We start from the raw sequence: 22,644 nt of genomic DNA on the forward strand, positions 1-22,644 counted from the left end.
GAGGAGTCGTCTAGGTATCTCGTGCAGTTTGTTAAGTCTAGCTCGTAGTTTATTATTTCTATCGTATGTAGAGCTAGGCTGTGAGTCATAGGCTGGCATAGCCTGGAATTTATGCTCAGGGTGGACGGGCGTGTTGGTGGTAGTGTCGGCCGATAGGAGCGAGAATGGTGCTAGTCCACCTAGGGAGGTCCCTATATGGCTGGCCTGATCACTGGAGGTGTGGAATATAGCAGTGGCCATGATGCAGTAAATACTAAGTAAGCTTGACATTATTCAATGTTGTCACTTAATTGGGAGAGTAGACGGCATGCAGGTAAGTGTTTCTATACTGGGGAAGAGGTAACCTAGTTGTGGGGTAAGGCTATGTGGGCAGGGCAAGAGTCCAAATTTGTGAATGACAATCTGACTGATCTAAGGCGGCTGTTCACCTACGTGCAAGATAAGGCAAAGGTAGTACTGACTAAGCACATTAGGTAGTGCTAAGAGATAAGGCAAAGGTAGTACTGACTAAGCACATTAGGTAGTGCTAACTAAGCACATTGGATCAGACTAGATGTGGCTGTGCACCTATGTGCTAGAAAGGCAATGGTAGTACTGACTGAACACATTAGGGCAAGCTAAAAGCGACTGTGAACCTATGTGCTTGAAAGGCAAGGTAGTAGTGACTGAACACATTAGGGCAGGCTAAAAGCGACTGTGCACCTATGTGCTTGAGAGGCAAAGGTAGTGCTGACTAAACACATTAGGCAAGCTAAAAGCGATTGTGCACCTATGTGCTAGAAGGCAGTGGTAGTACTGACTGAGCACATTAGGGTAAGCTAAAAGCGACTGTGCACCTATGTGCTTGAAAGGCAAAGGTAGTAGTGACTGAACACATTAGGGCAAGCTAAGAGCGACTGTGCACCTATGTGCTAGAAAGGCAATGGTAGTACTGACTGAGCACATTAGGGCAAGCTAAAAGCGACTGTGCACCTATATGCTTGAGAGGCAAAGGTAGTGCTGACTAAGCACATTAAATCAGGCTAAGATGACACAAAGTACTGAGTGAATGAGCAGGCACGTTATAGCAGTAGTAAAGGCAAAGCAAAGTAGCAGGCCTGCGACTGGTGTGGGCAGATCAGGCAACAGGCAACTTACATAGGTACCAAACAATAGTGAGGCAGAGCAGGTTGGGTTATGCTAGTACACTGCATTTGCATCATGTATGTGCAGGTCTGTGCGGAGTACACAAGGCACCATTCGGTAATGTGTCGCATCAAACAGTCATTCCATGTCAAGCATTATCGTGCATAAGAGCAATGAGCAAACATGATGCATTCAAAGTAGTAACAGTGCAGAATTCCAATCAAATTCGAGTGGTGCTACGCGTGCCTAAGAGACAATGAGTAGACAATGGAGCATTCGAAACTACTAATAGAGCAAGAAGTGCATCCGGGGGTACGAGTAATGCAGTGGGGGATTTCGGGCAGTATTCAGGTAGCGGGGTCTCTATGAAGTCGGTAGGTGATCACAGGATGACAAACTTTGCAGTGTATTTACTACACGTTCAGTCGGCATGCGCAGGTTGCAGCAAAGTGGCGAGGCACAGGGAACTGAGTCATACTTAAAGACGCTTGCAGGCAGTAACTGATTGAGTAATGTCAGGCCGGATCAGCTAGCACTGTGTAGGCAAATCGGGTGTGTGGCAGGAGAATTCATTAGAGAGCGAAGCAATCATCAGGTGGATAGTATATATGAGGCTCGCTGGTGTCATCACACGAGATAGTTACAGTGTAGGTACAACTTAAGATATGTTAATTCCTTACGGCGGGCTGTGTAGTACCTGATGCAGGGGTTCTCCACGGGGTCCACGGCTCCCGGCGGGGCGGGCAGGCAGGGGTTCCAGCCGACGGCCGGAAAGGCAGGGACAGGCTTGGACAGGAACTTGCCTTTGTTCCTGGGCCTTCGTGACTGTGGGCCGGCTTACGCCTGCCCGGCTTCTGATAGGTGCTTAAGTTGCACACAGAGGCCAATCGAAGTATGGCTAGCTGCTTGGTAGGGGTTAGGCATCAGCAGAGTGGGGCTGAAGCGGGGAGGCCATCTTGGAGTGACCTGCCTCGTGGTGCTCAATGGTGGGAGCAGGTGCAGATCCGTTGGTAAATTCGGAAGACGGACGAAATTACGTGCTTAGCATGTATTTAGGCGCTATTTAAAATAATGCTCTCTGCATTGCGTAGATTAGCACTATTTCGGGCAAAAAACAATCGTGGCTGTAGGTTGCTGCAGACTATGGCATTTTCTCACCATGAGGGTCCGGCAGCTTAGACATCTCGTTGGGGGGGGGGGTACTGCTCCAGCAGTCCTCGGTAGGGAGACTGTTCCAAAGACTTTTCTGAAGACAGAGATCTACCCCCAGCTTGTTTCTTTGAAAAACAACTGACCATGAGGGAGTTAGAGGTAGAGGAGCGAAGATCTCGAGAGGGGAGGTATTTGTGGAGGGATAGCTGAAGGTATGTTGGACTCAGGCCCCAGAAAGCCTTGTGGACAATGCAGAGGGTTTTGAATTTAATCCTTGCATCCACGGGGAGCCAATGGAGAGATTTGAGAGCTGGAGAGATACGATGCCAGGGCTTGAGGCCAAGGAAAAGTCTCTCAGTCCTTTTCTGGATTAGTTGCAGAGGGGAGGGAGTAGAGGCAGGTAGATTTAGAAAGAGGCTAGAGAGAACCAGAGCTTGGGAGACACTGAGCTTCTGGGGGAAGGATAGGAAAGGCAGATTACCTCTGAGAAGGCACAGTAGGAGGTTTGACTTTTTAGATACATCAGAGATGTGGGCGGAGAAGGAAAGTGTGGAGTCAAAGATAACTCGAGGTTCTTAGCCTCGCAGGTGGGGGTAGGAAGAGGGCCAATGGAGGATGGTGAAGGTGTGCCAATGAGGAGGATCTCCGTCTTGCTGGCATTCAGACAAAGATCATTGGTGGCACACCAATCTTGAATGACAGTTAGGCAATCAGAGATGAGAGCTGGAGAGGAGGTGGCCGAGAGCAGCCTGAAAATAAGTTGAGTTTCGTCAGCATAGCATAGCATTAGAAATTTGAGCAGAAAATGGCAATGCAGTGGGCGAGAGTTGCCAGGCATTGGTTGAAAAGCCAGTGCGATAGGTTAGACCCCTGGGGAACCCCCACAGGTAGAGAGGAAGATAGATGATAGGAAGGACCCAAGTTGGAACTGGGAGGGTCGATCAGAGAGGAAAGAGGTCAGCCAGGCCAGAGCCTGATCAGTGATACCCAGGTTATCACAGAGACGGTTGAGCAGGATGGTATGGTTGACCGTGTCGAAGGCAGAAGAGAGATCGAGGAGGATGAGTACCGAGGGAATGTTAGAGTCATGGTTGGAGAGCAGATCTTCACGGATGTTCAGAAGAGCAGTGTCCATGCTTCTGGCAGTTCTGAAGCCAGACTGGTGGTCATGGAGACAGCCAATAGAATTGGAATGAAGGTCATAAGCTTGTATGAGCAGAGCAATAACTGGTGAAGATATGTCTAGTAAGACAGAGTGACTGGGCACAACACTGCCCTCTTTAGGATAAAGGAAACGATTGTCTGAGAAATGTTGCTATGCTGGGAGGTACGCGCAAAAACAAAAGTGCAATGGGTTCCTAAAATATTAGTAGACGTGTATAAAGTTCTATAAGAGGTATGCATCAGCAGTAAGGACAGAAGGGCAATTTCTCAGAAACCCCTTCAAAAAAAGTAACAGTAGATTTGGAAAAACCCCACTGTCTGCGCTTCCAACTAGTGTCTAAGTGGGACCTGTTGCAAAACCTGTAGTATGTATGGAGAATTTATAAATTCCATCCTTCAGAATAATCCAAGTTGACAAATATATGAATTTGACAGGTGATTTTTAATGTTCCATGAACAGAAAACGCCACGCCAACACGTGTTTCAACCCTATCTGGGCCGTCTTCAGGGCGTAAACAAATATCGCTGAGATTAGACAAAAATAGCTGATATTTTGCCAAAAAGGTACTAGCTGTGTACATACAGCCGCGGAGTGTTGGGTTGTTTTGGCTTCTAATCTGAGGGAAACATCCATGTGATGTAATTTAATCCACCACTCTCAATGTATTGCCCGTGGTGGGATGTATTTTCCAAACGGCATAATGTCTTGAATCAGGTGTATCAATTAAGGGACTCCATTTTAACACTTCAATACGTTCAAGGCTGCGAGTTGCTGCCGTGTGTCTGATCGCAGACCTGTAGGATAAAGCACACTTTTAAGGCTCAGTTTGGCAAGGCAGAAGTCATGTAGATCACCATTACAAATAAAGTGGGATTGATAAGGAATCATCGATTAGGTTTCTAGAAACTCACACATAATCCACACTGCATGTACATAATGGAAATATAGCTACTTTCTTACAATTACACATACAAATAAGCATATAAATATATACACATATCATTGTCAGGGAATGAAATTCGCAAACAGCTAAGTCCCAACCTGAAAGGTCAAACACAGCATAGAATAACTCATGAGAAACAGAGGTTTGGCTAGCAATTTTTGCAACAACGAGTTGCAAAGTGTACCAGAGACAAATGGTTCATAAATGGTGAGAACGGTACGATGGTGTCAAACTGCTTAGGTCAATAGGAAAAGGATGTCAAGCTACAATCATAAGGTAACACTGTCACAGCTCACATAAGGGATTGGTCGAAATATACGTAATCATTCACTCCCCTCATACTTCTTGTTCAGGAACCAATTGCAAGCTGCATGTAGCAGATACATGTTTCAAAATGAGCAAGCCAATTATTGCGTCTGAGAAAGAAGATAAGCTCAATGCCAATGAGTGAACTTTTTTGATAATCAAAGATAGTCATGTTGTTAGATTAATCGAATAGAATTAGGAAATGTATGGAAATGCTTAGAGTGAAAATGATGCAGGAGAATCAGAAGAATGGAAAATTCAAGTGACTTGTAGCATTTGTTCTTTTCCTTTCTGTACCACACTATAAATCTGGCCATTTTTCAGAATGTGATTGAATGACTGTTTAGATGTTTCCCTGCCGAGGCAGCTTAATATATTTTTGTTCTTCTCATATCTCATGCCTTAATTTTTCCTTTTGGATTGATATTTGCACTTTGATTGGGACTTACAAAACAATGGTCACCCAGATCTGTGTGAGTCCTTCAGTCCCGCTGCGTTGCTGGGTTAAAGAGGGCATCATAGTTCTCCAGGACCAGATCCACCAGGATGCCAACTTCTTTGGAGCTGAAGTTGGCAGCCCTCTGCCTCGCTGCCATGGGGGTGCCACTTGGTGATGATGACGATGGCCCAGACATGGCAACTCCCGAGGCAAGTCTGGCTCGGCAAACTGGTCCTGGAAATGTGCTGTGGAGCTGTGGTGGTGGAATGGAGAGGTGGGATTCCGATACAGCAGATGAGGTGACCACAGTGCCAAACACAGGAGCGCAGGCTATGATAGGTCAACAGGCTCTCCACCGCAGTGCAGGTGGGAAGCAGGCACTCACTCTCGACAGGCAGCAGTAGATGGCGAGGTGGGAGGCAGCACAGGGCAGCAGGAGGCAGAAGAATTTGCACTGGAGGCAAGAGAAGGGGTGTCGTCCGCGTCTCACGTCAAGGCAGCTGAATACAGAGAAAAGGCCATTAGCACGTATTCCTATATGTTACATGCTGCACACAGCATGCCTACACGGCTCACATCATAGTTCTCCAGGACCAGATCCACCAGGATGCCAACTTCTTTGGAGCTGAAGTTGGCAGCCCTCTGCCTCGCTGCCATGGGGGTGCCACTTGGTGATGATGACGATGGCCCAGACATGGCAACTCCCGAGGCAAGTCTGGCTCGGCAAACTGGTCCTGGAAATGTGCTGTGGAGCTGTGGTGGTGGAATGGAGAGGTGGGATTCCGATACAGCAGATGAGGTGACCACAGTGCCAAACACAGGAGCGCAGGCTATGATAGGTCAACAGGCTCTCCACCGCAGTGCAGGTGGGAAGCAGGCACTCACTCTCGACAGGCAGCAGTAGATGGCGAGGTGGGAGGCAGCACAGGGCAGCAGGAGGCAGAAGAATTTGCACTGGAGGCAAGAGAAGGGGTGTCGTCCGCGTCTCACGTCAAGGCAGCTGAATACAGAGAAAAGGCCATTAGCACGTATTCCTATATGTTACATGCTGCACACAGCATGCCTACACGGCTCACAGCAATGAAAGTGATATTTAAAGGGTGTGTGGTGCACTTCACTGTTTGTGCACGCAAAGATAAAAAGATGTATGAGTTTCACAGACATGTATTTGGGGGTGCTATGCAAGCCATTTCCTTCAAGTAACACATACCTCATTTTTCTTCTCAGGGATTTTGTCTATTTTGAAGCCTACGATGTATCGAGTGTGCAATTGTTTTTCGGGTGACTCAGCGTGTTGCATACAGCTTTTTTCACCTTTGTAAGCTTTCCGGATTTCGCATATGCAATTTTTGTTTTTAGGGTGCCTCTGTTTATCATGTACTGCTTTTTTTACCTTTTGTATGCTTTCCGGATATCGTATTTGTATTTGTATTTCTTTATTTGTAGAGCGTGCCGGGCCCAGAGGCATCTGGGCGCTTTGTTTTAGGTTACAGGCATGTGATACAGTTAAGGTACAAGGGTATAATACATAATGATAATAATAATTACAAAATATACAATGAGGTAGATGCGGCATGTGATACATTTTACAGTGCACAAGTATAATACAACATGATATTGATAATTACAAAATATACAGTGCAGTAACTGAAGAGCATGAGGGATATGCATAACTGATTGTACAGGAAAGTACACAGTATATACAGGAGCAGGTTGTCGTAGGTGTAGTGGAAAGCGGCACAGACTAAACAGTCAGAGGGTTGACAGGGGCTGCTAGCCACGATTTGGTCTTGTATTTAAAGGAGTGGAATGAGGGATCAGATCTCAACTGATTGGGCATGGTGTTCCAAAGTTTGGAAGCTAGTGTAGGGAAGCTGGACACACCCGCTTTCTGTAGTTTGAATCTATTCAAAACAAGGCAATTTGTTTGTGCCGATCTGAGTGGTCAGTGTGAAGCGGCCAGCCAAGTAGGTAGGCGCCTGGTTGTTTAGGCATTTATGTGTGAGAGCCAGTGCTTTCAACGAAATTCTTTGGCATACTGAAAGCCAGCGTAAATTGCATATGGTGTCTGAGATGTGCTGGACCCAGGGGAAGTTGAGAGCCGCCCTGATGGCATTATTCTGCATGACCTGGAGTTTGTTTAGATTATGTTGACTTGTCCCTAAGTACAGTGCATTACAATAGTCAATCTTGGACATGATGAGGGTTCTCGCTAAGGTGATGCAATTTGCTGTAGTGAGGAAAGGGCGGCAGGCAGTGATAAGTTTACATATGTAGGCAGAAGCGGAGCTAACTGCATTAGTTTGCCTTACAAGTGATAAAGTGGAGTCAAGGTAGATGCCAAGCGTTTTAGTGTCATTTGAGACCTTGATGGTATTGCCGTCGATGGTGAAGGTTTTGAAAGCGTCGTCAAGTAAATTGGTAGTGGGAACCCAAGATGAGGAGCTCGGTCTTATCATCATTGAGGCACAGCTTGTGTTGAGCCATCCACGCCTGAATGACCAGGTGGACCTTGTTCAGAGCGTTAGTGTCAGCCAGATAGCCTCCTGTGATGGGGATGAGTATCTGGGTATCATCCGCATAGTTGGTATAGGGGACACCCAGATAGTCAAGAATATCGAATAATGGTTTGGTAAACACATTATATAGTGTAGGCGATACACAAGAACCTTGGGGGACGCCACATAGAACCGTTGATGGTCCAGCGGATGCTGTGGGAGAGAAGTGTACACAATTTCTCTTTTTGGAGTGCCTCTGCATATCGTGTACCTTTTATTTCACTTTTCAGAAGCTATCCAGGTATCACATACGCAATTTGTGGCTCTTAAGGTGCTTCTGGGTATTGTTTACCACATATGTTTGCTTTTGGGGTGCATTGGACCCTTGCTGGACCCCGTATCTACAACGGAGAACACATAGATAGACTGTTGGCTTCCTCATATTGCCCAGAACAATATATTGGTGCATATTCCATTGATCCATTTAATCTGCACCATGAGTGGTAAGGGACCAAAAGGGAAAGGGAGAAGACAGAGACATGGTGAGGACACATCTGCCCCAGTCTTAGGAGGCCGTTGTGTGCCTCAGCCCACAGGTGACCCAGCACCTGTATGTGGACCTGGTCAGAGGCAGACAGGTGAAGCAGCACCACCTAGGGCCACTAGGTCCAAGAGGGGACACCCTGTAGAGCAGGAAGGGGCTCGACCCCAAGACACGGCACAGGAGAAGGATCAACAGAGGAAGAGGCGCTTCACCAATGAGGAGTGCCAGATCCTTGTAGACTATGTCACAGAACACCTTCATGAGATGTACCAGTTTGCAGGAAGCACTAATACTCCAGCAATGAATGGTGTATTGGAAGCACGTCACAGCCCGCTTCAATGCATGTGGGGTGGAGGTACGCAATGCTAAACATGTCCAGAAGCGGATGAATTACCTCACATGAAGGACCAAGCAGAAGCTCAATGACCAGCTGGCCTCTGCACTGGCCACTGGAGGAGGGCCAGCAGAGGAGGAGCAGCTGACCCCAATCGAAGAGGTTACGAGTGAACTCATCAGCAGTGAGCAGGTGCAAGGCGTGGGAGTCATGGAGACCTATGAGAACACATCTGGTGAGTGGCATTTGTGTGCATCATATGTCTGGACAATTATGGTTGACCAACCCTTGTATGTGTTGTAGTATAGCTGGCTTCTTTGACATGGCCTGCATTCTGGGAGGCTGCTGAGTGGATCACTTATGTTGCACATGTGACATCACCGTCTAATGGGCCTCATAGCTGTGCCAGTACTTGCATGCAGGGTTGCAATGTCAATAAACATGTGCATATAGCAAGACCCCATGATGTGGCCCCTGACAGGCACACATCATCCAAAAGGCACACCTGTGTCACATCCAGAAATTCCTCATCTATATGACTCAATCATTGCAATGCTCATGGGGCCTGTCTCTTTGCATTGTTCATCAAGTACATGCAACATATGTTGGCCACACACCTCATTTGCTGCTGAGGTGCATCTAAGTACTGTCACCAGCACTTATGTAATGCCTCATCAGGATGCATTTCAAAGCTGACTGTTATGACACACTCTGGTGTGACCTGCCTTCCAGGGTAGGAGTGCCCACAGACCACTGCCCCTTGTAGCAGTTGTTATGTTCAGACAACTTGACTTGTCAATTGCCAGGGCCCGCACTAATCATTTCATAGGTGAAATCAGCTGATGATGGGTCATCATTCTAAGGTGGTCAGTCTGGTACTTTCCCATTGATATGTCTGTAGACAGCCCATGCAAACAATTACAGAGTTGAGTCATACCAATGAGCGTGCCTGTCTGCATTGCTTTTCATGTATGTGCATTTTCAAATAGCAAATATGACAATGCAGTTCAGGTTTGTATCACCTGTTTGGTATCTAAGGCCTGTATGTGGTTATCAGTGGATACACAACACACACATGGCTTGTTGCTCGCATCACTGTTGATGACACTCACACGAACACTGTGCTGTTTGTGTCCTTTAGACATACACACATACTCATCCTGTGGATTCTGTTTGATGTTTAATGACAAGGCAACAAAATGGCCCACTCAGATGTGGCATGAGGCCTCTGTATCTCCTCGTGTCATGTGATTTGTAGATGATGAAGTGCTGGTCCTCAGTCTGAGTATGCTCAGGTCAAGAGTACTGACACATCTTTGTAGGATGCTGCCCCTAGACAGGGACTGTTGCCCCAACAGAATCACCCATACAGGAGGCATGAATGTAGGGAATGATTGGTGCTGTGAATGAGCTTCAGCACTATGAATGATAAAAGCTGCTCTTGACATGTATGTGGTCCACCTTTACAGTGACACTGCCAACTCACCATTATGCATGCCTCATGGGTGATTTGTGCACAACAGACCAGGGCCATGCTTCGACTAACAGTGCTGGCATTAGCGTCTCTAGTATGTGCCGGCCTGCAGCTAGTGCATACAATGTTGTAGTGGTGTGGTATGTGGGTTTGGTCCAGTGGAGTTTGGATTTTGTGGCGAATTCTGTGATAGATTCATGTGATTGAGTGTGGGTATATTATGGCACACTCGTAATAGCTGCATATGTCAACGTTCCCAGTGCAGTGTTGTCTGTACAAGTGACACAGAGCTGGCTCAAGGGACTACTAAGTTGTGCGGTCCCACAGGGCCAGGGCACATATAGTGCACAGCCAACACACAATGTGAAGTGTCACTTCACATTGTGTGGCATGACAGTGCCCTTTACATGACAGTGCCATTCAAAGTGACACTCAATGACTGTCAGTCACTCACTCATGGACGTCAATGCATGACACTTCACATGACAATGTCATGTGAATGGCACTGTCATCAGACACAATGTGAATTGACACTGTATATACACAAACTTTGTTAGGCATACAGCAGGGGACTCATGCACACATACAATCACACATAGGGTGCTGGTAGACCTGGGGTCATCATTGACGTGACACATCAGATGTTAACAGTTATATGTCTATTCACATTTTTGCCCAGGACAGGGAGGGCTTCACTGCGAGGGTTGTGATTTTGCCTGCACACTCGTCATTGCTGCACACATTTTACATAATTGACTGTACATGGACTACGGTCTGCACAATGGCACAATGGCCCCTGCTGTCCAAATCAAGGTGCAGAGTCACATGTAGGCATGTTGGGAGGATGGGGATGAATTTGATGGTGAGGGAATGCATGTGCGCCATGTCCCAATGCATCCATTGGAGCACTTTGGCAAGTACATCAAAGTTTGCCTTCCTCAGGCATGCAGAATGTGTGACAATATAGTTAGATGCATGAACAGTCTTCATGTGGAAATCAACATGACATGGTTATCAAGTACATAGTTGGAATCACATAATTTATGTCACATATTGTTCTTGGAATTATATGTGGATTTAGCTGGCTAACTGATGCCATGTGCTGGCCTTGTGCATTATGGTGCACCATGTGCAGTACGTCTCCCTGGATTGTGTACTCAAATTCTTGGTGTAAGGCCCATCAGTCATGAGTAGGCCACATTTTATGGCTATGTCCACATTAACTGCATGGGCAAGAAATTGGGGGGGGGGCATATATCGACAAAAGCCATATATCTGTGGTGTACTGCTCATAGTGTGACAAGTCACAATGTCTGATGTATGGGGGTACAGACATTTTCACTCTGCATGCACTCTTATGCAAATGGACATTTTGTTCTGGATACACATGACTCAAAATGTCGTTGTCTGTCCATGTGCAGGTGATGATGCAGCAGATGTAGAGGAGGAGGAGAAAGGAGAAGAGGAGGAGGTGGTACATCAGTCCACCAGTGGATGCCGTGGTGTACGTGGCCATGAAACTCCACAGGTGCTACAGGCAATTGTCAGTCGTGCTCCTACTTCTTCTGACTCTTCTGACTCTGCAGATTTGGATGCACAACCAGAAGTGGATGACTCACTGGGGAGAAGGTGAGTGCCCCTTTGAGCAGATCAGATGGGGCAGTTGAGTCTGTGGCGGTGCCCCAGGCTTTACGAGGCCAGTCAGTGGTGAGCCCCACATCTGCGGTGATTATGGCTGCAAGTCCTCCCTCCCATGAATTGGTGGCAGATTCTGTGTCCAATTAAGGGCTGCAGACCTGCAGTCAATGACAGGGGCCCTGCAGCAACAGGCCTGGTCTCTTGCACCGCAGTACTGTGGGCCCGCACACGTGGTGGATGTGTGCATGCTGGAGAGGCAGGGTGGGAGCAGCAAATTTTGCATGCCAAATTGCAGAGGGGATGGTTCGCCTGGCCGAGAACATGTCCACACCAGCAGCCCGGGATGCACAACAGCAGAAACGCATGTGGTCCTCAGGGCTCTCCCACAGACTGGACATGGAGGCCAACATCAAAGGCCAACGGGCTGATCTGAAGTGTCTGCAGGACTCCCTGCATGCAAATCCTAAGGCACATAGCGTGGCCCTGAAGCAGGAGATGTTGGCGTCTTGTAAATACTATCACCATGAGATAAAGAGCTTGAGGGCTTCACCTCACGATGCACTCTCAGCCACAAGGATCCAGCTACATGAAGAGGTGACTGCACTCCATGAGAGGTCCACCCTACACCCTTTCACCTCCCAAGTTAACATGCCCTCTGCCGGGCACTGGCCCTCCATTTACAAATGTGGAAGTGCAGTGTCCGGTGTAGGTGATGAGGGAATCTCATCAGAACAGCTCTGTCAGCAGGTAAGGTTGAGCACTGTCAATCATGTAATGTCTGTATTAGTGGTCACAACAATCTTTGCATGCATTTTTACACATTTCATTTTCTACAGGTGTAATCATTTTGTCACTGTGAATGTGCAGATGTGTGTGTGTCCACATGCATGTGTGTTTATGTGCCCTTGAACATCCATGCGTGTGCATTGTTTTTCAGGTTGCACTTCCCCAATGGACAGCCAAATAATGGGAATGTGCAGCACTTATCAGATTTGAGCCATTGGCTGCATTTGCCACATTCTACATCAGCATCATCATTCACATCCTGAATTGTCTGTACATCTGGACTCTGTGTTTCTGATTGTTCACTACTTGCCTCACTGACCATAAAGATGTCTGCTTACTGCCACCCTTCTCCTGCCCCCAGCCCATGTGTCCTACGAGGCCCAGCAGGTGTACACCCTGTCTGCACTACTCTTTGACCTGTGCCAGAGCCCACTCCACACCCTTATCCACTCACATTACCTGCCCTGCTACAATTCCACATCCTACAGACATGTCAATTTACAGGTCTACACTCCCTCGGCTGCTACCCTACATGGCCTTGCCTCCGGAAACACAGATCTGGCAATTTGCCTCCATTAACTCCACAGGACAGGTTTAGCACACTTGTTGCATCTAGGTTTGTACTGGTTTGCACACGTGAACCCTTGACAGACTTTACCTGTGTTCCCTAATCAAGCCACTTGTTGGTTCATTGTTGTTTTTGGTATTGTTCTTTCCTCCTGAATTTTTGTATTTGTATTTTATACAGCGCCTTAAGCTAAGGCGCTGTACAGAAATCAGAAACAGTACAATAAAATGAGTAACATGAAAAATAAAAGCAATCTGTCACACTAACCAAGATGAAGAAGATGGGACGTCAATGACTTACGAAATAGAAAATAGAGAGAAATAGAGCGAAGGGAGAGAGGGAGAACATTCCATTGTAAGGGAGCTAAGAGGGCAATGGACCGAAAGCGAGACTGAGCACAGGGAGGACGTAGAGCCACAAGAAGAAATTGAGAAGAAGAGTGAAGAGATCGAGAAGGAGTATAGAAAGAGACAAGAGAAGAAAGATAGTCGGGTGCAAGACCATAAAGTGACTTAAAAACCAGACAATGAAAATTGAGTTTAAGCTGAGAGTGAAAAGAAAGCCAACCAAGAGTAGAGAGTGAAGAAGAAATGGAGTCATAAAAAGGAAGAAGACAAATAAGACGGATAGAAGCATTGACCACTGATCTCAAAGGTGCCAGACGAGTAAGTGGAAGACCGAAAAGAGCAGTAGAGCAATAAAAAAGCTGAGAGAAGATATCAACAGTTTTGTAGCGTGAAAGGTCAGAAATAGGAGAAGGAAGAGCATTGGCAGAAAATAAGAGAACCTCAGTTTTGGCAGCATTAAGTGCAAGATAGTGAGTCGACATCCAGGATTTAATGGCAACAAGACAAGCAGAGAGTTTAAGGTGAATGTCAGAAGAGAGAGAAGAAAAAGACAAAAAGAGCTAGTACCATAAGCGTAGAAATTATGCGATAGGCCGAACGAGGAAATAGCTGCAGCAAGAAGGGAATTGTAAAGCGAAAACAGAAAAGGACCCAGGACAGACCCTTGCGAAACACCATGAGCTAGAGAGAAGGTGTCAGATGTTTTACCGGCCCAAGAAACCAAGAAGGTCCTTTTGGACAAGTACGACTGAAACCAGGAGAAAGCAGAGCCAGAAAGACCGAAAGAAGATAGAGAAGCCAAAGGAAGATAGTGATCAACCGTGTCAAATGCAGCCGAGATATCCAACAGAATAAGAAGAGAAGAGTGCTTAGAGTAGCATTCAGTGAGTAATGAATTCAAAACAGAAAGAAGGGAGGATTCGGTAGAATAACAAGCTTGACTGAAATGGTGGGAGAATAAAAGAATTAGAAACAAAGGCAGAATCTTGGGAATACACCAACCATTCAAGTAGTTTAGAAAGATAGGGCAGTAAAGAGATAAGACGGAACTTTGAGAAAAGGAAGGGGTCAGCAGTAGGTTTCTTCAAGATTGGAATAATAGAAGCATGCTTAAAAGATAGTGGGGATTTTGAGGATGAAAGACAAATATTGAAAAAAGAAGTGAGATAAGAAACAAGAGAAGGGTAGACTTTCGGAATAAGTGCTAAGGGAATAGGATCAGTAGAAGGAGCAGTGGTGTGAGCTTTAGCAAGTAACAGAGAAGTTTCCTCATTAGTAATAGAATGTATTGCATTACTTTTTTTGCCATTACTTGTTGTTCTAACCAGCACTGTGAGTGACTAGACGGTATGTGTGTGTACATTGTGGGCGCATGCATGTGGCACATCTTCTTTTCATCTGTTGTTCATGTAGGTGTTGCCGGTGCACCCTATGAACCCTGCATCCTTCCTGGGAATGCCTTGTCCAGGCTGTGTGGTCTGTGGGAGGGTGAGGCAACAGCTGGATATTGTCATGTCCATTTACTGTGGTGTCCAAAAGGGGGGGTTGGTGGTTGGTGCAGAGTCTGGAGATGTGGTTGAAAGGACTTATTTGTGTGCTTGTGGCGAACATAGGTCTCTTTCTGGTTTGCATGCCATGGTAAATTGAGCATTTTGTTTTTATGATGAGGAACTGGGGATTGCCCTTTCACAGGTGACCTTTGTTTCTAAGTCTGCCCTTCTCCCTCACACCCTATTGCCCTTCCTTGTCGCCAACATGTTGTAGAGGAGCAGATGAAGGTGTCATCCCTAGCTCCCACCCCCTCACCTCTGTCATACTGGAACAGCAGAAGAGCCCTATGTGGGAGACCAGGTGCCATCCCAATACCACATTGAGTGTATTAGAGACTATATGTACTCAGACAGCCATATTAAATGTACCCTTGCACTGAAAGGCTGGAAGGATGTCGGCACAAACCATTGGACATCATAGAGCTATACATGAAATCTGATGAGAGCAGAGTGACGTTCTGAAGGAAAGATGCTAAGAAGCACTGCAAATAGTTAAAGAATAAAGATGTAACTGAAGTAACAAGAGAAACATGCAAACGAATATAAAGAAATCATATATGCAAAGTAGATAATGACACCTTGAGGTTTCTAAGCGCAGACCCGGGGATCGAACCTATGTTGCTTATGTTGTCTTTCTGACCTAGGGCAGGAAAATCACAGCCCCAATCAAACAGTTGTCTCGCTGTTTTCTCTGACCAGATATTCAAGATTACAAACACCTGTTTATCAAAAGTATTTAGATTCAAGAAAGCAAAATTAGGTCGAAGATCTTTCAGGCTGCCAAAATATGAAATACTCTTCCAGTGCAACTGAGTGTGGAAAGCAGTTAGTAAAGCTTTAGAACAAAATGAAAGACATGGAGCCTTACCAAAATGGTATAGGCCTGGGACGCTATGTTATTCATGAGTATGCCCTGCCTCTCCTCTGCAACTCTACAGAGCCAAGATGCCTCAGGGTGGATGTTAGCATTCTATAAAATACAAAATACACTTCGTGGGAGCAGGAAGCTTGCTGACAGAATCTTTTCTGTTACCATGAATTTTCCGCCCAGAATCACAGCACAAGTAACATTAGACATGATTCCTCTGAAGGACCCTTAGACTCACAACTACCATACTACCCTACTTGAATGTGGTCTATGTATAATGAAAAACTGCCAGGATGTTTCAACCTACAATAGTTATTGAAATGGCTTTCTTCAGAACTTTTGATGAATATAGCAGTTTCTCTGTTGATTCCGAAATTCCATTATTTTTACCATCTGCTCGTGTAGGTTTTTTAAACACTGAAAATGTGTTAGCACACCTGTTAGATCCATCTACAGCAGCTACAAAACCATTGCATATGCTATGTTACTGGGTTATGCTATAGCACTGCTTTTGGCATTTGCACAGTCGATTGAAACTTTCGGTCCCGCAGGTAAAACGGTGGCCTTATGGGTAGGTTGTGGGAGCGGTGTCAACTGGATGAGGCGGCCATGTTTTACCATTGCCTACAGAGGGCTGTGCAAGTGCTTTCTCTACAGTTAGCCCTGTGCCTGGGATTATTGTCTAGCAAACCGTTGCCCATTGCCTCTGTGTGGATTGATGCATTAATATAGTGAGGTAGCATAGGTGTATGATAGAGTTGGAAAGTTTCGTTAGAGATTGATATGTGTGATTGTTGTCTGAATATAGGAAGGCATGTAGGGGGATCGGGAGTTCGCGGCCCACACGTGGCTTTGTTTGTAGCCTGAATCTTTACTCCAAGTTCATCAGTATGTTCTCCCCTTCCCACCCCCAGTAGAGGGGTTCTTTCCCTATTTTAACAAGGCCGGGCTCCTGGCCTTGTCACCATGGTTTACAACATTTTCATACTAGGGTGAGTGCTTTGACAATTGAACTCAGCACCAAGCTTGGAGCGCATTATGTTCCATTATGCAGCCCTTTTATCAAAGATATATTGATCAAATATAAAGATATGCGGTCATTCATATGATCCCAGAATGCTCTTTGATTTTATGCAAAAACGGACAGGAACACCCATTTATGCAATTTGACCCTTTGCCTTTCTCAAAATTGTGTTTTGAAATAGTACAATATGATTGTACTAAACTGACATCTTGGAATGATGACCTTTTTCATCAGAAAATATTTGATGTGGTTATGCTAGGTTTTCTTAATGTGTTTTGCTCTGTAAGAAAAGTGTAACATTTTTATTGTGAGTATAACATATACTAGAAGTGATCATTAGAAATGAACATGGAGTATTTTTTTAAAAAGCCACTTTGTAATCATAAAATTAGATCATTTCCATTTCAAAAGCATCTTTTGCTGAGAATACACACCATTGGTCTCTCAAAATGTCCTTCCTTCTTGGAAACGGTCATCCTCAGATTTAACCCAATGATCGGTCTCCTCTGTGAGCACCAAGGCAATGTTTCTTTTTGTGAGGATCACTAATTGGTTGGTACTGTTGCTGAATATGGACAAGTGTTACAGTATGTAAAACAGTAATACTAAAAGGTTTGTGTAAATGGCTAGGCTCAGCTTCAACTCATCCATACCCATTTTACATCTGCCTCGCCCACCCCTCAATCCCTTGCATGGATAATGCACCTGAGTGCAATGGAAACATTCCTGCAGAACACAGGCAATGACAATCTATGTGTCCAAATACCGGGCTGGACTCCACCTCAGGTTATGTCGGTCAGGGCTGCTGCCATTCTACATTTAACCATAAAAATCACAACTCTTCTACCCTCCCTTCTTCAAGTTATCTGTGCTTTTTCTCTGGTGATACTGCTGTCAGCACTGGCTGTAGTGGGCCAAGCAAAGAAATTGCCATATGATAGACTTGGTACAGCTATGTTAATTCTCTATTAAACTTGACTAACAATCTACTTCACATTAATCCTTCCTCGTGTTAATTAAAAGAAAAGCCATTCTCACGTCATCTCAAATATATTTAATAATATTAAAGTTTGTTGACGTACTATGAACAGTCCCATTGTGTGAATATCCGCTGAGGTGGAGCTTTCAGATGTGTGTGTGTGGGTGTGTGAGTGTGTGTATCTGTGTGTGTGTGTTTATTTATTGGATAGCGGTATCAGTGGTTTTCCCAATGTGTCTCTTGTTCGTTAAAACAGTGAAACCCGCCCTACCCCACACTTTCCCTCCACCCCCGATTTCTATGTTCGCCTGCAAAGGATATTAAGGACTAGACTTGTCAAACAGACTATTAAAATTAAACAAGAACTCTGACCTCTGTGTGCCTCCTTCTGCACCCATCCAAACACCCATTTTAAGGTGGCACCCAAAACTAGCTACAAAGAGATGAGTCCTGGGCAGGATTGCCCCCCCCCATTGTATGTCACCTCTCCTGACCCTCATCCCCCCCAACTCCTTTCCCCCCTGCATTTCTGTTACTACGCTTGCATGATCCGAATGTCACAAGTCCTAGTAGGACCGTTATTGTTACTTATCTCCCTTGTCCCCCCTGCCATCCCTTTTATCTTGTGGCTCCTTTTGCTGTATTGGCACCAAATAAATGTTCAATAAATAAAATAAATAAATAAAATCAGGATCAGGGATTCATGATATGATAAGTACTTTATAACACGCCTGTACACAAGTGTTTCAAGGTGCGACAAGACCAGGGAGGGAAGACAGAGGGAGGACAAGACAAACAATCTTACTAGGACTTGTGTCATTCAGATCGCGCAAGTGCGAGAACAAGAAGTGCAAGGGGAAAGGAAGGGGGAAGTGCAAGGGAGAGGGAAGGGGAAAATAGGGCAGCAATGCTCCGAGTAACAGGGACTGTAGGGTTACAGTTACATCCCCTTAGTGTGTTGTAGGCCAGGAGGTAGTGCAAGGGTGACTGATCAAGAAAGAGTCTGGTACCCAGCGAGACCCTGAAGGTAACCAAGCAATCAGTCGGTACAGCAACCAGGTTCTGCAACGAGGGTGAAGATATTTGGAGCCGTTCCCTTTTATGGAGACACAACCAGCGTCCTGGCCCAAGGATCTGTATATCAGTGTCTAATAGGATGCAGACTTTGAGTTCCTGATCGTCCTCAACCAGCTGAGGGTTTTTTGGAGTTCTACTATCATTATAGGACCTGATTAACCCTGATGAATGCTTGTCAGCAGTCATCTTGTCTTATGGTGCGACGTTTTGCAAAGTTCAGAATGCTGGGGCTCTCAGAATTGTAGTGTTAGTTGTCTGCTGCAGGTGACCCTCGGATCCCAGTCCAGTAAGCTGTTAGTTTTGGTCTGTTAAAATAGACATGAACAATGTTCCAGTGTGGTCCACTGTATCTCCAGCTTTTCCCAATATTTTAAATCCCAGCCACATTTTAACTGGCTTTCTGGCTTAATATGGCATGGACGGAGTCATGAAATGTCAGGTGTACCCCCCCCCCCCCTCCAAATAGAACCAGCAGAAGCAATGGGACTGTCTCTGTGTGCCAGTAGAGCCTACCATCTGGCCAGGTAATGCCATCTTGTTGATACTGATATGTGTCATCTATAAAATGGTCTGCTGATATTGGTAAGGCCTCGTAGTGCTTTGGGCAGTTGGGAATGCCAGCTTGGATTATTCTGGTTTTCTGGAGGAGTGTACATCTCCATTGCATAATAAATGCACTGATTGAAAAGTTGCAGAGTGGTCCACGTTTGGCATGTGTACACATTGTACCTGGACATTAACATACATTGCAGGAAGAATAGAAGGTTAGGTTTGTGGGAGACACATCTCCCTAGAATAGCCTGATATACTGGCAGAGAAAATTGACTCTCCCTTTCTGATACTTGTTTGCCATATGTACTGCTGTGGTTGCATTGTGTATGATTGTGATGTGGTGTTGATTTGGCTGTGTTTGTTGCTAGTGATAGTGATTTGTTCTCAGTCTCATATGAGTGGGGGAGAGTGACATGGGGTGGGAATGAAGGATGGTAAATGGGGGTCTGAGTGAGTGAGAGTGAGTAAGTGGGAGTGAGAGAATATTACAGTGACCCACACACCCACACACCCTGCATTTCCAGACCCTACAAGGCCAAACCAAAAATCTCAGCAAAGATTTACTGGGGTTCTGTATCAGCAAGATGGCTTCCCACATCAATACTATCAGACGAATATGGGAAACCCCCATACAGGAAGCGGTATCTCCCACAAACCTAAAATGGATTATAATAAGCCCGGACAAAGCCTTTGCTGCCGAACACTTACACAAGACCTTAAAATTACAACTCCGAAATCTCTCTCATTATAGAGTGAGAACAAACTGGGACCGAAGATGGGCTGAAACAGACCAAACCCAACACCCAAACATACTAGAATCCGCTGGCATTGAGACAGGGGAGAAGTGGAAAATGAGGGACATTTCCTCTCCATTTATTTCCCATCTTTGTGCGAGGAAAAGACGTTTTTCCTGAAGAAAACAGACTGACAGCTGTGCCTCATTCTTGCAGAAATCAAAGCACAGATTGCCTCTACGGGTCACCAGAAAAGAGATGTCACAGAATTGCATACTTCACTAACATGTCATTGCATATACCACTTTGACAAGTATATCTGATATGTCATGGCATGAAAGTAGTGTGCATTGTAGTGTATTGGTGTTTGGAGGTGGGAAGTTGGGAGTGAGAAGAGTTAAGGGAGAGTGTGGTGGTGAGAGATGTTGAGGGTGGGTGGTGTTGAGAGGGATGAGGAATGTTAGGTGTATGGTTGTAAGGCATTGGGGTTGAACGGGGTAAGGGAGAGTGCAGTTGGTGGCGTGGCTAATTGGCAAGGAATGGGTAGGGATAAGGTTTTTTTTGATGAGGGGTTGGAAGTGTGCGTATTTGGCATTAGGGGTGGGGCACTGGCGCGAAGGTGTTGGATTGGGGTGGATGCTGGGGAGAAGGAGGTGGGTGGGGACAAGGGGGCGGGGGAGTGGATGGGCTGCTTTAGGGTGGAGAATTATCATGAACATGATCACTAGTGGCAAGAGTGCAACCAACCCTACATTTCGGGGGGCTAACAGGTGATGGGCGGGGTCACTTCAGAAACTGGACAGGGCAACTTCAGAAACTGGGCGGGGCAAACTTAGAGGCTTTACCCCCTCTGTTCTACCCCAAAGGGTTATCTAGCAGGGAGCCCATATATCCCATTCCCCCATCTGTTCCTCTCCTACCAGCCACCACACACCCCCACCTCCCAACCTCTGGCCATCAGAATCAGTTCCTCCTCAGTCCAGCGCACACATATACACACACTGAATTACACATTCACACACTCATTTAAACATCCCATTGATCATACATTCGCTCATTAACAGTCACACCCAGCCCCCATACATACTCAGTCATTACATAACATTACATACACACTCCTTGCACACATGCATACATTAATAATGAGATAACATGCAACCCACTTTAACACTTCTAGCTTCTGAAAAGGCCCCCCTCTTTTCTCTGCACACCAAAAAGCAAGTGCTCACATCAGCCCCTTCCCCTCGGATGTGAAAAAAACCCACAACCTTGTTACATGTTCGCTTGCATCGGTTGGGAGGGGGCTGATGGGTGCATTTCATTGTTGTAAGGCAGTGCAGTGATGGAAGCCTTTCCTGAGAATAGCAGCTTTAAAGTGTTGCTGAGTTTGTGCAAATAAATGTTTCTGCTCGAACACTATAAACCCGCCGCCTTTAGGAAAGGCTTCCCTCCCCTCTATGAATAATAAAAAGCCCCGCCCCTCAGCTCTAATTTCGGGTGGGGGGCTGAAGCCTGGCCAGCTCAATGGCACGGCTCGCCTTACCAGTGGGAAGGTGTGTTGCCAAGGGGTATCAGTAATGGGAAGTGCCCCTTACAGTTCAGTATTTGGCTGTGCGAGATTATCAGCCGTTTATTTATGTGCCATGGAAAGGGGCAAGGTGCGTACACCCAGTGGTAATGAGTTTCACAGTTTAACACCTTAAGTGCCAGGCTATTATGCAAGTTTATGCAAAAAAGGACGAGCATACTCGTCCTTGGCACTTAGCTTGGCAGCCATGACAGGGACAGGAAGGGCAGATTGGCATCAGATCTGTAGTGCAATAACTAAGGTTGCTCTTAAGATATATCCCTCCCAGTGGACTCCCTGGTGGGTTACACAGAAAGCTGTGTCATTTCTCCTTGTACGTCGCTGCCCCAGACGTCTAGCACACTGATTCTAGAGAAGAGGAAATAACACACCGTCCCTTACAAGATAGCTGCGGTCCTGGCATGCATCCTTGCACTGCTGTATTGGGTCTCTCAACACTTGTCACTTGAGCCTCAGACTATGAATCCCCGCTGCATTCTGATAACCATGATTTCCCACTACAAACAATCTGATTACAGCCCCTGTCTGTATCTTCCCTCTGTACAGCCACATCAGTATCTGCTCCTTACTCTTCCAGCCCGTCCATCTTTCTCCCTCAGCACCCGTCTCCGTAATGCCCATTGCAGGAATCTCTCATCAGTTTGTGGTGGCGCGCCGCTACTCAGAGCTGCCCGGGACTAGCGGTGCATGTTCACACGCGACAGGTAGATTCAGAAGATATTTGTTTGGCCGGCCCAAGACCATGCTACCGGCCCATGGCTATGCCGCTGCTTGCATCGATCCATGGTGCTGCAGGGCCTGCCCATGAAGTGTGCGAGGGCTGAGGGGGTCCTTTCCTTCAGCTTCCGTTTCTATGCGAAGGCCACGCCCCCCCCACCTCCCAACGTGGCTGCACACTCTCCGACTGCCCTCATATTGCCTCAGGCGGTCACATATTTCTGGGCTTCATACTA

Source organism: Ambystoma mexicanum, chromosome 2p (genome assembly GCF_040938575.1).
Source record: "Ambystoma mexicanum isolate Mex_15411 chromosome 2p, UKY_AmexF1_1, whole genome shotgun sequence".
Lineage (NCBI taxonomy): Eukaryota > Metazoa > Chordata > Amphibia > Caudata > Ambystomatidae > Ambystoma > Ambystoma mexicanum.